Consider the following 13,064-nt stretch of genomic DNA (forward strand, 5'->3'; position numbering starts at 1 on the left):
TTAGAAAGTTTGGATTTTATTACAATCTTCACTTATTAAATGTTTATCAAGCATCTCATATTTGCAAGGCAGTTTGAGAGAGGTATTATTCAGAAATGAATCTTGACAATCTTCTACAATATGAATTTCTTATTTCAGTAACTAGAAATAAATGTTATTTAAAATGTAGAGGAGATAAGACTTACATAAATAATTCAAGATTAAAAGTTAAAAGTGCCCCAAGAAAGGTAGAGATAAAAATGAGAGTTCACAGGGGAAAATGGAAGAGCTATTTTCAGTTTAGGGGTTAATAATTCATACAAGAGAGAGGATTTGAAATGAACTTTGGTGATAGAGCTGGTTTTGGGCAAGCATAAATTTGAGAGAGGTGGGAAGATGTGATGAATTGTGGGTGCCTACAAATTCCCTGTCACTCCCCCCATTGAAAGGTGGGGTTTATTTCTGCTCCCCTTGCATCCTAGCTGACTCTGTGACTGCTTTAACCAATGCAACAAGACTGAAGTGACACTGTGCCAGTTCTGAGCCTGACTTCTAAGAGGACTGGCAGCTTCTGCTTCCTCCCTGTTGCAACCCTCACATTTAGGATATCCTAAAATTTACTTTGTGTGTTAATAACGAAGATATGTCAGTAATTTTCCTTTCTTACAATGAATGTCCTCGTCATGTTTTGGCATTATAGGAAATATAGAAAAAAATATATTGAATATTTAAAAATTATAGGGAAACTTCTTATAATTTTATATCATCTTAAATATGAAGCAATTTAGGCTGGGAAGTTGGCTTGTGGAAAATATTTTTAAATATTATAATTTAATTCCATTTATTTTAATTCCACAGAGATACTCCTCAGGAAAAGCAACCCCAAGAAACATAATTGTCAGATTCACCAAGGTTGAAATGAAGGAAAAAATGTTAAGGGCAGCCAGAGAGAAAGGTTGAGTTACCCACAAAGGGAAGTCCATCAAACTAACAGCGGATCTCCTGGCAGAAACCCTACAAGCCAGAAGAGAGTGGGGGCCAATATTCAACATTCTTAAAGAAAAGAATTTTCAACCCAGAATTTCATATCCAGCCAAACTAAGCTTCATAAGTGAAGGAGAAATAAAATCCTTTACAGACAAGCAAATGCTGAGATTTTGTCACCACTAGGCCTGCCTTAGAAGAGCTCCTGAAGGAAGCACTAAACATGGAAAGAAACAACCGGTACGAGCCACTGCAAAAACATGCCAAATTGTAAAGACCATCGATGCTATGAAGAAACTGCATCAATTAACAGGCAAAATAACCAACTAATATCACAATGACAGGATCAAATTCACACACAACAATATTAAACTTAAATGTAAATGGGCTAAATGCCCCAATTAAAGGACACAGACTGGCAAATTGGATAGAGTCAAGACCCATCAGTGTGCTGTATTCAGGAGATGCATCTCACATGCAAAGACGCACATAAGCTCAAAATAAAGAGATGGAGGAAGATCTACCAAGCAAATGGGAAGCAAAAAAAAAGCAGGGTTGCAAGCCTAATCTCTGATAAAACAGATTTTAAACCAACAAAGATTAAAAGAGACAAAGAAGGCCATTACATAATGGTAAAGGGATCAATTCAACAAGAAGAGCTAACTATCCTAAATATATATGCACCCAATACAGGAGCACCCAGATTCATGAAGCAAGTCCTTAGAGACCTACAAAGAGACTTGGACTCCCACACAATAATAATGGGAGACTTTAACACCCCACTGTCAATATTAGACAGATCAACGAGACAGAAGGTTTACAAGGATATCCAGGACTTCAACTCAGCTCTGCACCAAGCAGACCTAATAAACATCTACAGAACTCTCGACCCCAAATCAACAGAATATACATTCTTCTCAGCACCACATCACACTTATTCTAAAACTGACCACATAATTGGAAGTAAAGCCCTCCTCAGCAAATGTAAAAGAACAGAAATCACAACAAACTGTCTCTCAGACCACAGTGCAATCAAATTAGAACTTAGGATTAGGGAACTCACTCAAAAGTGCACAACTACATGGAAACTGAACAACTTGCTCCTGAATGACTACAGGGTAAATAACGAAATGAAGGCAGAAATAAAGATGTTCTTTGACACCAATAAGAACAAAGACACAACGTACCAGAATCTCTAGGACACATTTAAAGCAGTATATAGAGGGAAATTTATAGCACTAAATGCCCACAAAAGAAAGCAGGAAAGATCTAAAATTGACACCCTAACATCACAATTGAAATAACTAGAGAAACAAGAACAAACAAATTCAAAAGCTAGCAGAAGGCAAGAAATAACTAAGATCAGAGCAGGAGTGAAAGAGACAGAGACACAAAAAAGCCCTTCAAAAAATCAATGAATCCAGGAGCTGGTTTTTTGAAAAGATCAACAAAATTGATAGACTGCTAGCAAGACTAATAAAGAAAAAAAGAGAGAAGAATCAAATAGACACAATAAAAAATGACAAAGGGGATATCACCACCAATCCCACAGAAATACAAACTACCATCAGAGAATACTATAAACACCTCTACGCAAATAAACTAGAAAATCTACAAGAAATGGATAAATTCCTGGACACATAGACCCTCCCAAGACTAAACCAGGAAGAAGTTGAATCTCTGAATAGACCAATAATAGACTCTGAAATTGAGGCAATAATTAGTAGCCTACCAACCAAAAAAAGTCCAGGACAAGATGGATTCACAGCCAAATTCTACCAAAGGTACTAAGAGGAGCTGGTACCATTCCTTCTGAAACTATTCCAATCAATAGAAAAAGAGGGAATCCTCCCTAACTCATTTTATGAGGCCAACATCATCGTGATACCAAAGCCTGGCAGAGACACAACAAAAAAAGAGAATTGTAGACCAATATCCCTGATGAACATCGATGCAAAAATCCTCAATAAAATACTGGCAAACCGAATCCAGCAGCACATCAAAAAGCTTATCCACCACATTCAGGTTGGCTTCATCCCTGGGATGCAAGGCTGGTTCCACATATGCAAATCAGTAAACGTAATCCGTCACATAAACAGAACCAATGACAAAAACCACATGATTATCTCAATAGATGTAGAAAAGGCCTTTGAAAAAATTCAAAAGCCCTCATGCTAAAAACTCTCAATAAACTAGGTATTGATGGAACGTATCTCAAAATAATAAGAGCTATTTATGACAAACCCACAGCCAATATCATACTGAATGGGCAACAACTAGAAGCATTCCCTTTGAAAACCAGCACAAGACAAGGACGCCCTCTCTCACCATTCCTATTCAACGTAGTGTTGGAAGTTCTGGCCAGGGCAATCAGGCAAGAGAAAGAAATAAAGCGTATTCAATTAGGAAAAGAGGAAGTCAAATTGTCCCTGTTTGCAGTTGACATGCTTGTTATTTAGAAAACCCCATCGTTTCAGCCCAAAATCTACCTAAGGTGATAAGCAACTTCAGCAAAGTCTCAGGATACAAAATCGATGTGCAAAAATCAATCACAAGCATTCTTATACACGAATAACAGACAAACAGAGAGCCAAATCATGAGTGAACTCCCATTCACAATTGCTACAAAGAGGATAAAATACCTAGGAATCCAACTTACAAGGGATGTGAAGGACCTCTTCAAGGAGAACTACAAACCACTGCTCAATGAAATAAAAGAGGATACAAACAAATGGAAGAACATTCCACGCCCATGGATAAAAGGAATCAATATCGTGAAAATGGCCATAGTGCCCGAGGTAATTTATAGATTCAATGACATCCCCATCAAGCTACCAATGACTTTCTTCACAGAATTGGAAAAAGCTACTTTAAAGTTCATATAGAACCAAAAAAGAGCCCGCATTGCCAAGGCAATCCTAAGCAAAAAGAACAAAGCTGAAGGCATCATGCTACCTGACTTCAAACTATACTACAAGGGCTACAGTAACCAAAACAGCATGGTACTGATACGAAAACAGAGATATAGACCAATGGAACAGAACAGAGGCTTCAGAAATAACACCACACATCTACAACCATGGGATCTTTGACAAACCTGACAAAAACAAGAAATGGGGAAAGGATTCCCTATTTAATAAATGGTGCTGGGAAAACTGGCTAGCCATATGTAGAAAGCTGAAACTAAATCCCTTAATTACACCTTATACAAAAATTAATTCAAGATGGATTAAAGACTTAAATGTTAGATCTAAAACCATAAAAACCCTAGAAGAAAACCTAGGCAGTACCATTTAGGACATAGGCATGGGCAAGGACTTCATGACTAAAACACCAAAAGCAATGGCAACAAAAGCCAAAATAGACAAATGGGATCTAATTAAACTAAAGTGCTTCTGCATGGCAAAAGAAACTACTGTCAGAGTGAACAGGCAACCTACAAAATGGAAGAAAATTTTTGTAATCTACCCATCTGCCAAAGGGCTAATATGCAGAATTTACAAAGAACTCAAACAAATTTACAAGAAAAAAACAACCCCATCAAAAAGTGGGCAAAGGATATGAACAGACACTTCTCAAAAGAAGACATCTATGCAGCCAACAGACACGTGAAAAAATGCTCATCATCACTGGTCATCAGAGAAATGCAAATCAAAACCACGATGACAAACCATCTCACACCAGTTAGAATGGTAATCATTAAAAAGTCAGGAAACAACAGATGCTGTGGAGGATGTGGAGAAATAGGAATGCTTTTACACTGTTGGTGGGAGTGTAAATTAGTTCAACCATTGTGGAAGACAGTGTGGCGATTCCTCAAGGATCTAGAACCAGAAATATCATTTGACCCAGCAATCCCATTACTAGGTATATAACCAAAGGATTATAAATCATGCACACGTATGTTTATTACAGCACTATTCACAACTGCACAAATTTTGGTATTTTGTGCTTTCATTTTCATCCCATTCAAAATGCTTTTTAAATTCCTTTTTTATTTCTTCTTTTATCCATGGGTTATGGAGAACTGTGTATTTAGTCTTACATATTCGGGATTTTCTGTTACTGACTTCTAAAATTTAATTTTGATCAGAAATATCACAAATTTTGATATCAAAATATCACAAATTTTGATATTTTGTGCTTTCATTTTCATCCCATTCAAAATGCTTTTTAAATTCCTTTTTTATTTCTTCTTTTATCCATGGTTTATGGAGAACTGTGTATTTAGTCTGTACATATTTGGGATTTTCTGTTACTGACTTCTAAAATTCAATTTTGATCAGAAAGCATACTTTGTATGATTTGAATCTTTTGAAATTAATTTAGACTTGTTTTATGGTCTAGAATATGAACTAACTTGTAAATATTTTTTGTGCACTTAAAATGAATGTTTTCTGTTGTTCTCCTTATATAAATGTCAATGATGTCAAATTATTTGATAGTCTTGTTCAAATTGTCTATATTTTTACTAACTTTGTCTTTATCAATTGTTAAAAGAGAGTGTTGACATTTACCATTATAAGAGTAAATGTGTCTATTTTCCTTGCAGGTCTATTGGCCTTTGCTTCATATATTTTCAATCTCTGTTAAGTATATAAACATTTAGGATTTTTATGTCCTCTTGATGATTTGGTGCCTTTTTTATTAGGAAATCACCTTCTTTCTCACTGGTCATATTCTTTGCTCTGACAGCTATTGAGTCTGATACTTATAAAACCAATCCTGCTTTTTATGATTGCTGTTAACATGGTATATATATCTTCCATAATTTCCCCACTTGCAAACTGTTTCTGTCCTTTTTCTTGTAGGAATTATATAGTGGGTGATATAGTTGGCAATCTGATCATCTTTACCTTTTTTCTTTTCACAAGGGGTGTTATGTTTAATGTGATAATTTATATGGTTAGGCATACATTTCTTTTTAGTGTGATAACTGATTTAGTTCGGTTTAAATCTACCATCTTGACTATTTATTTCTATTTATCCCATAACTCCTTTGTTCTCTTTTTCTGCCTTCTTTTGTATTGAGTACTTTTGTATTTAATGTTATCCCTTCTGCTTGATTTTTAGCTATAAGTTTTTGTTCGTTTTTGGTGATTGATTTGGGGTTTGTAGTATACATTTGGGTCATTTGACCACCATGGCTTAAGAATCAGCAAATGCCTGGAGTGAAAAGCTGTCACAGAGTATCAGGTTCACTTCTGTGTACCCATCTTCTTCCTGTAATCTTGTCCTCTTGATCCTGGCCACCTTGACATGCTCATATTCAGAGTTTTGATTCCCCTAGAGGAAGAGCAACACAAGTATTGGGTTGATCTCAAAAATCTTTGCTTCTCTCTAGGATTGTGACCTGTTAAATCCTGACTACCTTGGAAAACCTCCAATGCCTTCAAACTTACTTTAAAAAAAGTATCCACTTTTCTATGTATTCTTGATTAGAGCATGGTTTTTTACAAGATAGTCCATCAGAGCTGAAACCAGGTGGACCAGGATCATTAGTTTTTGGATGAAGCATTTTTCATATTTGAAAGATAAAATTATTTGTAAATTTTATGCCTTATTGTTAACATATTTCCACTATTTTAAAAAGTGGCATATTTTTGTGTTTACAGTATATTTGGAGAATATAAATAGCATCACAACTACTTTAGGATTCAAACTGTGTTCAATGAAACTTAGGGTTTCTCCAGTTAACTCTAAGAGCTCCCTAAAGAAGCTATTATAATGATGTCTCTATCATTATCTCTATATTTATATCTCTCCACACACACACACACACTCACACACACACACAACATTAATTCAGCATGTCAAGTCTCCGGTCACAAAACTGTATGTGGAAATGAGAATCTGTGGCACAGAATAAAGAGTTTCCATCAGTGATATACACACAAAAAACTCACTGGAAAAATCATTTAAAATAATTTTTATCAGTAATCAGGCAAATTTCTTCTTGTTTTTGGCAAATAAATGCATTATGTTTATAAATCATTCTGCCTACATTTTGAGGTAACAAAAATTTAAATTTACAAATTATGTAAAGTGTTTATTTTTATGAAGTCACTCATGCTTTAATTGAAGTCGTTCTCCCTCTTAATTCATTTTATAGTTTTGGAATGGCAAGTAGAGCTAATGTTACCACAAACATTTCCATTAATCTGAAAAATGTGTTTTTTGAAAAGCTGCTCAGCACAAATAAGGCTATAAATAAAGCTTCTTTTGCTAAATAAGTTTAAATTAGTTACATTTCAAATAGTGATACAGTGCTGGAACCCTACGAAAAATGAGAGAAATGAGGGGAAGCAGCATTGAGTTGTTGTCTCCATACATTTTTTTTTTAAATTTGAAGGGGACAAGTAAGTCAGGCAAATAGCGATTTAAATGGCTTTAAAAAAATTTCCACTTTTTTGCCTTTTAGTTTTAGTGATTTAGTGGTTATTGGCATTTCTTTTAGTATGAAAAATGAATTTATTTAAAGGCACTGATTTTGTGAATTTGTGTGAAGGCACTAGGCACTTACTGTGAAATTTTAACTGAGTTTTTATGGCTATGGCATAAAGCTAAAAAAAAATCCAAACATGGTAGCCATAATTTAATGAAAGGTGACTCTCTTAAACTGACTTAGTTCCAAATGTCTGGCCTTATTTTAATTTAATGGCTCTGTTTCTAAGCAATAATCTAATTTTAAGCTTTTTGTTTATTCCAAGCAAAGTCAAACAATATGTACATTTGTTAGGAATAATCTTTGGGTGACACTTGAGTTGATGTATCCCATTAAAAAGGATTTGGGGAGCCTCTTTTGAGGAACCTGTCCAAACTGTTTCTTCTTATGGTTTGTAGAAATAAAGGATAAAATCAACTACGTATCTCTCTTATTCAAAATTAACTGTTGAATGTTAAATATTTTCCACATCTATTCATTTTGGATTTATTGAAATAACTTTCAGAAGTGGGACTTCTTCCAAATTCTTAGAGCATTTTAACCATAAAAGGCATAAAAATATTTTGCAATCCCATGGGCAGTAATCTGATATTTGGGAGTTTTTTTTAAAGAAATGAACAGTGTATAAACTTTCCAAATTAGAAGTTTATGCGTAGTCCATCATGGACAACATTTATTTCAGTGTCTATAATGTGTTGAGTCCTTGAAATACAAATAGGACAAAAGAAAGGAAAATAAAATTTATGGAGTACCCCTTCCACCAAGTGAGGACACAGTAAGAAGGCACTCCTTATAAAGCAGAGAGCAAGTCTTCTCTAGAGACTAGAAATCTGCTGGTGCCTTATCTTGGATTTACCAGTCTCTAGAACTGTAAGAAATAAATTCTTGTTGCTTATAAGCCATCCAGTTTATGATATTTTTGTTATAGCAGCCCGAATGGAAAAGAGAGAGATGTCATCTCAATTTTAATGAGGAGGAACCTACTGCAAACCTGCAGTTAAGTAAATTGTCCTTGACTATAAAGGCAACAAATGAAGACGTGAAATGTAAACACCAACAGAGGGAAGGAAAGAAAGGTACACCTTGAAGTAACCACTTCCATTGCATCCTCACAACAACACATTCATGAATTCATTCAATCACTCTCACTAGTTAGGATCTGGTATGCGTCTGTCTATGTGCTGGGCATGAAGGATGTAAAATAAGTAGTTGTGGAGCCTGATCTCAAGGTTATAGTATAAGATGTAGTAATAGATTGCAAATGCCAATGAGAGAGGAATGCCCAAGGCAAACTTGCTTTGCCCTGTTAGTTGACATGCTGTCCTATGCCAGGCCCTGTCTTGTTTATCTGCACAACAATGGGAGACAGATATTAGTCCCCTTATTTTGTAGATGAAGAATCGAACTTCATAGAGATTAAGAAAATCATTAATGGTAATCCAACTACCTGTGGTGGGGGGCTTACCTTTGAACCAAGCTCATGCATCAGCTTCTGTTTTTACCTTGTGCAAAACTTGAAATAATTCTCCACACTTTTTTGTGTCAATTATGCGGAGTACATTCATTCAAGGTTAGTGAGCAGTGTATATTTTCAGGAGATTTCTTTAAAAAAAAGTTCCATTGCAACATGTTTTTCTCACTAATACTGAAGATTCATTTAGTGATTAAAAACACATAAGCTTGTCATTAGAATGGTGATTGTGGACTGTTCCCTTTAGCACGCTCTTCATCCCAAACATTGTTCAAAGCATCTCACGCCTCTGATTAGAAGTCAGCCTACTGAGAATAGGCACTACTAGGGTGGTCAGTGATGATGAAAACCTCCCCAATAAGGGATTCCCGAATGCCCAGATAAGAGGAGTGTATCCTCTGGACATCCACAGGTGATAAGTAGAAAATGGCTAAACAGATAGTACATTATTTCATCTCCCTGAACTATCAGAATCCTTTCTTTTCTTTGTATCCTGCCAGGGAGGTTCTGCCACAACAACCTAATTGACTGTATGGCAAGCCTAGCAGCCTAGCAGACTCTTAATGCCACTCCTGAGTGCTGGACCCACATTCTCAAGTCCCATATCCTGAGTGCACTCACATCAACACATTCGCCTGCCTAACTTGCTATTTAATTATCTTCTGTTGGCTATCCTTACAGTCAATGCTCGGTCATGTTCCTCAGTGTTGCATCCCAATTTCTCCCTACACCTACTCCTGCCCAGTAAGTTTTCTGGACACCACGCACATACATGAACAACCCAATTCGAATCTCATTTGAGGATCAGTTTCCTGAGGCCACTCCTGGTATCAATTACTATAGAGTTAGGGTTCTAAGAGAAAATAGTGCACCGAAAATGGGTCATTGAGGAGGGTTTAATAAAAGGACTTTATACAAAGGTGCAGGCTGGTTTGAGGGAAAGTAACGGGGATGGCACAGCACCCTATCTCTGTTATTATCCCTCGGGTGATTGGGAAAGGGGAAGGAACAGTTTCCAGAATACACGGAGAAGAGCTGCATAGACAGGACAGAAACTATAACCTGTGAAGGATGCACCCAACATGTAGTGATTCAATGGGGAGGGAGCTGGGAATGAAACCACCCCAGCCTCAAGCTTTCTCCCACCCAGGCACCCTGCCAGCATAGGTAGAAGACCAGGAAGCAAAGGAGCCTCTGGATGGTTTCCATAACATTAGCATTCTGAGGCACAATGTAGGGTAGAAAAAGGGGTCTGGAGAGGCAAATACAAGATATCCAAGCAGCGGGCCAAATATTTAACATAGGACTGTTTATGTTATTTAAAACACATTTGGGAAGCAGCTATGTTCAATTATAATTGTTTTTCCCTAGATAACTAATTATGTTGGATAGGTGACTGCATTCATTTTGTGAAAGCGGAACAATTAAATATTCAGAATTCAGCCAAAGAGTTTATCTTAAGGAACATTTTAAGTTTTGAAAAATTTACATTTATATCAGAGTTGTGCTCATTTGCATTTAATAATCATATTATTTCAAAAACATTCATTATTTAACAAAGAATAATGAACTGCGTTCCCTTCTCTTTTCTCAATTTCGGCTGTAATTTAATACACGGTACGGTGTTCGTTTTCATAAACTGCACATAAACTGAAACATATATATTTGGTTAGCAGTATTTATTACATAAAAAGAACATCATGGGGTTCTTGGGTAGAAAGTATAAAGAAATGGAAAGGGTCGTAAAAGAATAATTTAAAATAACTTCGTTACACTATTATTTATATCATCTATTCTTTTAGAGTGCACGTTTGGAAGGTAATAATTCAAACTGTGTTCTATTTTGTTTGGGTTTTAATTGTTGAAACTTCTGTAGGTAATCAATATCACATGCTGCTTAACTGAAAAATGATCTAAACGTCTCTTTCATTCATGGTTGTCTTTGATACTTTTAAGGATTAACTCAAGTCTGCAGAGGAAGCTTCGGACAGTGGTTAAGCTTGTGGACATTAGTAATAGATTTCATGTTTTAAAAATATGGTTGAAGAGGTGTTTACCCTCTATGGTTGTTGTGAAGATTATGTGTGTGTAATATTTAAAGTGCTTAGTGCCTAGCATACAGTAAATGCTCAACTAACTCCACTTCCCTTTGCACTACATGTTTGCGTAGTTAACATGTTATGCCTAGATCTCTTCACAAAGATAACTAACTCACAGGAGCCTTCCTTGATCCACTGATTATAAGAAGCTCTCTAATATACCTCTTTAGGGTAACCTCTATTTTTCCTTTACAGTACTTGGTTTGTAATTACATGCCTGTGGGTTTACTAAATTAATGTCTGTTTCTCTTGCTAGGCTCTGAGCATTTTGAAACTGTGTTTGTTTTACTAGCCAGTGTCACATGATAGCAGTAAAAGTAATATTTGTACAGGAACTTACTGACTGACAGAAAGTCTCCAGAGTACTGGGAATGCTGGTAGGCATACTGCATTTGTTCAATAAATACCTTGATAATCAGGTTGCAACAGACACTGACCTGGAAATGCATTTAGAAGACAATGATCTTCAACCCAGAATTGTTCCTGAGTGGAAAGTACTTGCTGAGATTTAACTGTACAGCAGCTTTGATCATGTGAAATTAAAATGTATGCTTCTTCCTGTTGCAGAAGCCAAAGAGTACAGGGAGTCCAATGTCTGTCTCGCTCAGGTACCAGATAAGGTTTTAGAGTTATCAGTAGCAAGTCTTGCTCACAAAAGACTTAGCTTCAAACACTGAAGCACCTCTCTCCATAACTTTAGTCTCAATTGTTAAGAAAATATTTTTCAAATGAATAAATTTTGTTTGCACAAGTCAAAAGAATTTGAAGTTTGCTTATACTATGAACAGATATTTATTAAGCACCTATTATGTACATTAGTTTGGGAGAAAAGCCATTCATGGAGGAGAACTGTTTTGTTTTGTTTTTAACCAGAAATCCAAGGGGGCTTTTCTGAGATTGAAGAGCAACAACAGGAGGCTAGAGTGGGTTGTGCAAGAAGCAGCCAGACACAGGGGAGGAGAAAATGAAAAAAAAAAAAAAAAAAGGAGTAAGCATTTTGGGGATGATTGAAATATGGGGCAAAAGAGAGAGATTTCAGCTGCTGTTATGAATGGGAAATGTATTAGTTATCTATTGCTATGTAACAAATTACCCCAAGCCTGGGCGCTTAAAACAGCAAATATTTAGAAATACACAATTCTGTGGGTCAGGGATCTGAGCGCAGTTTAGCTATGTGGTACTTGCTCAGGGTCTTTCATGATATTTCACTCAAACTGTCAATCAGGCCTGCATTCATCTCAGGGATCAATTAGAGGAGGATCTACTTCCAAGCTCACTCAGGCATCTGTAGGTGGGCCTCAGGCTCTGGCCTTGTGGGCCTCTCCAGATGCTGCCAAGTGTCCTTATAGCATAGCAACCAGCATCACCAGTGCAAGAGAGAGATCAAGAGAGGAACCGAGATGGAAGCCACAGGTTTTTTATAGCCTCATCTTAGAAGTGGTATTCTGCCATTTCTGCCATATTGTATTCACTAGAAGAAAGGCACTAAGCCCAGCCCACTTTCAAGGGGAAAGAAATTAAGTTCTAGAATATTTGGAAGAATTTGAGCATATATATATATATTTTTAGACAGGGTTTCACTCTGTCACCCAGGCTGGAAGGCAGTGGCGCTATCTCGGCTCCCTGCAACCTCCACCTCCCAGGTTCAAGCGATTCTCCTGACTCAGCCTCCTGAGTAGCTGGGATTGCAGGTGCCTGCCACCACGCCCAGCTAATTTTTTTTTTTTTGTATTTTTAATAGAGATGGGGGTTTCACCATGTTGGCCAGGCTGGTCTCGAACTACTGGCCTCAAGTGTTCTATCTGCCTACCTTGGCCTCCCAAAGTGCTGGGATTACAGGCGTGAGCCACTGCACCTGACCTTTGCACATATTTTTAAAACCAACAGAAAACTTAGGAGACTATCCAGGTCTCTGTGTGATGCCCTATGTATCATCTTTGGGCTGAGCTTTTAAAGAAAGCTAAAGATATGTAGTAAGAAGTCACCATTTCCCTCAAGCTCCTAGGAATCAACTGTGTGTAGGGGGCAGCAGGAGTTTATGTGCGCGCATATGTGTGTGTGTGTGAGAGAGAGAGAGAGAAAGAGA

The 13,064-nt window shown here is 36.8% G+C and overlaps 1 protein-coding gene across 7 annotated transcripts in view; it reads right to left on the minus strand.

Annotated features, from left to right (window-relative positions):
- Window positions 1-13,064, minus strand: part of CABCOCO1 (ciliary associated calcium binding coiled-coil 1) — a 101,845-nt gene that overhangs the window by 49,507 nt on the left and 39,274 nt on the right. The window lies entirely within an intron of this gene.

Source organism: Gorilla gorilla, chromosome 8, assembly GCF_029281585.2.
Source record: "Gorilla gorilla gorilla isolate KB3781 chromosome 8, NHGRI_mGorGor1-v2.1_pri, whole genome shotgun sequence".
Classification (NCBI taxonomy): Eukaryota; Metazoa; Chordata; class Mammalia; order Primates; family Hominidae; genus Gorilla; species Gorilla gorilla.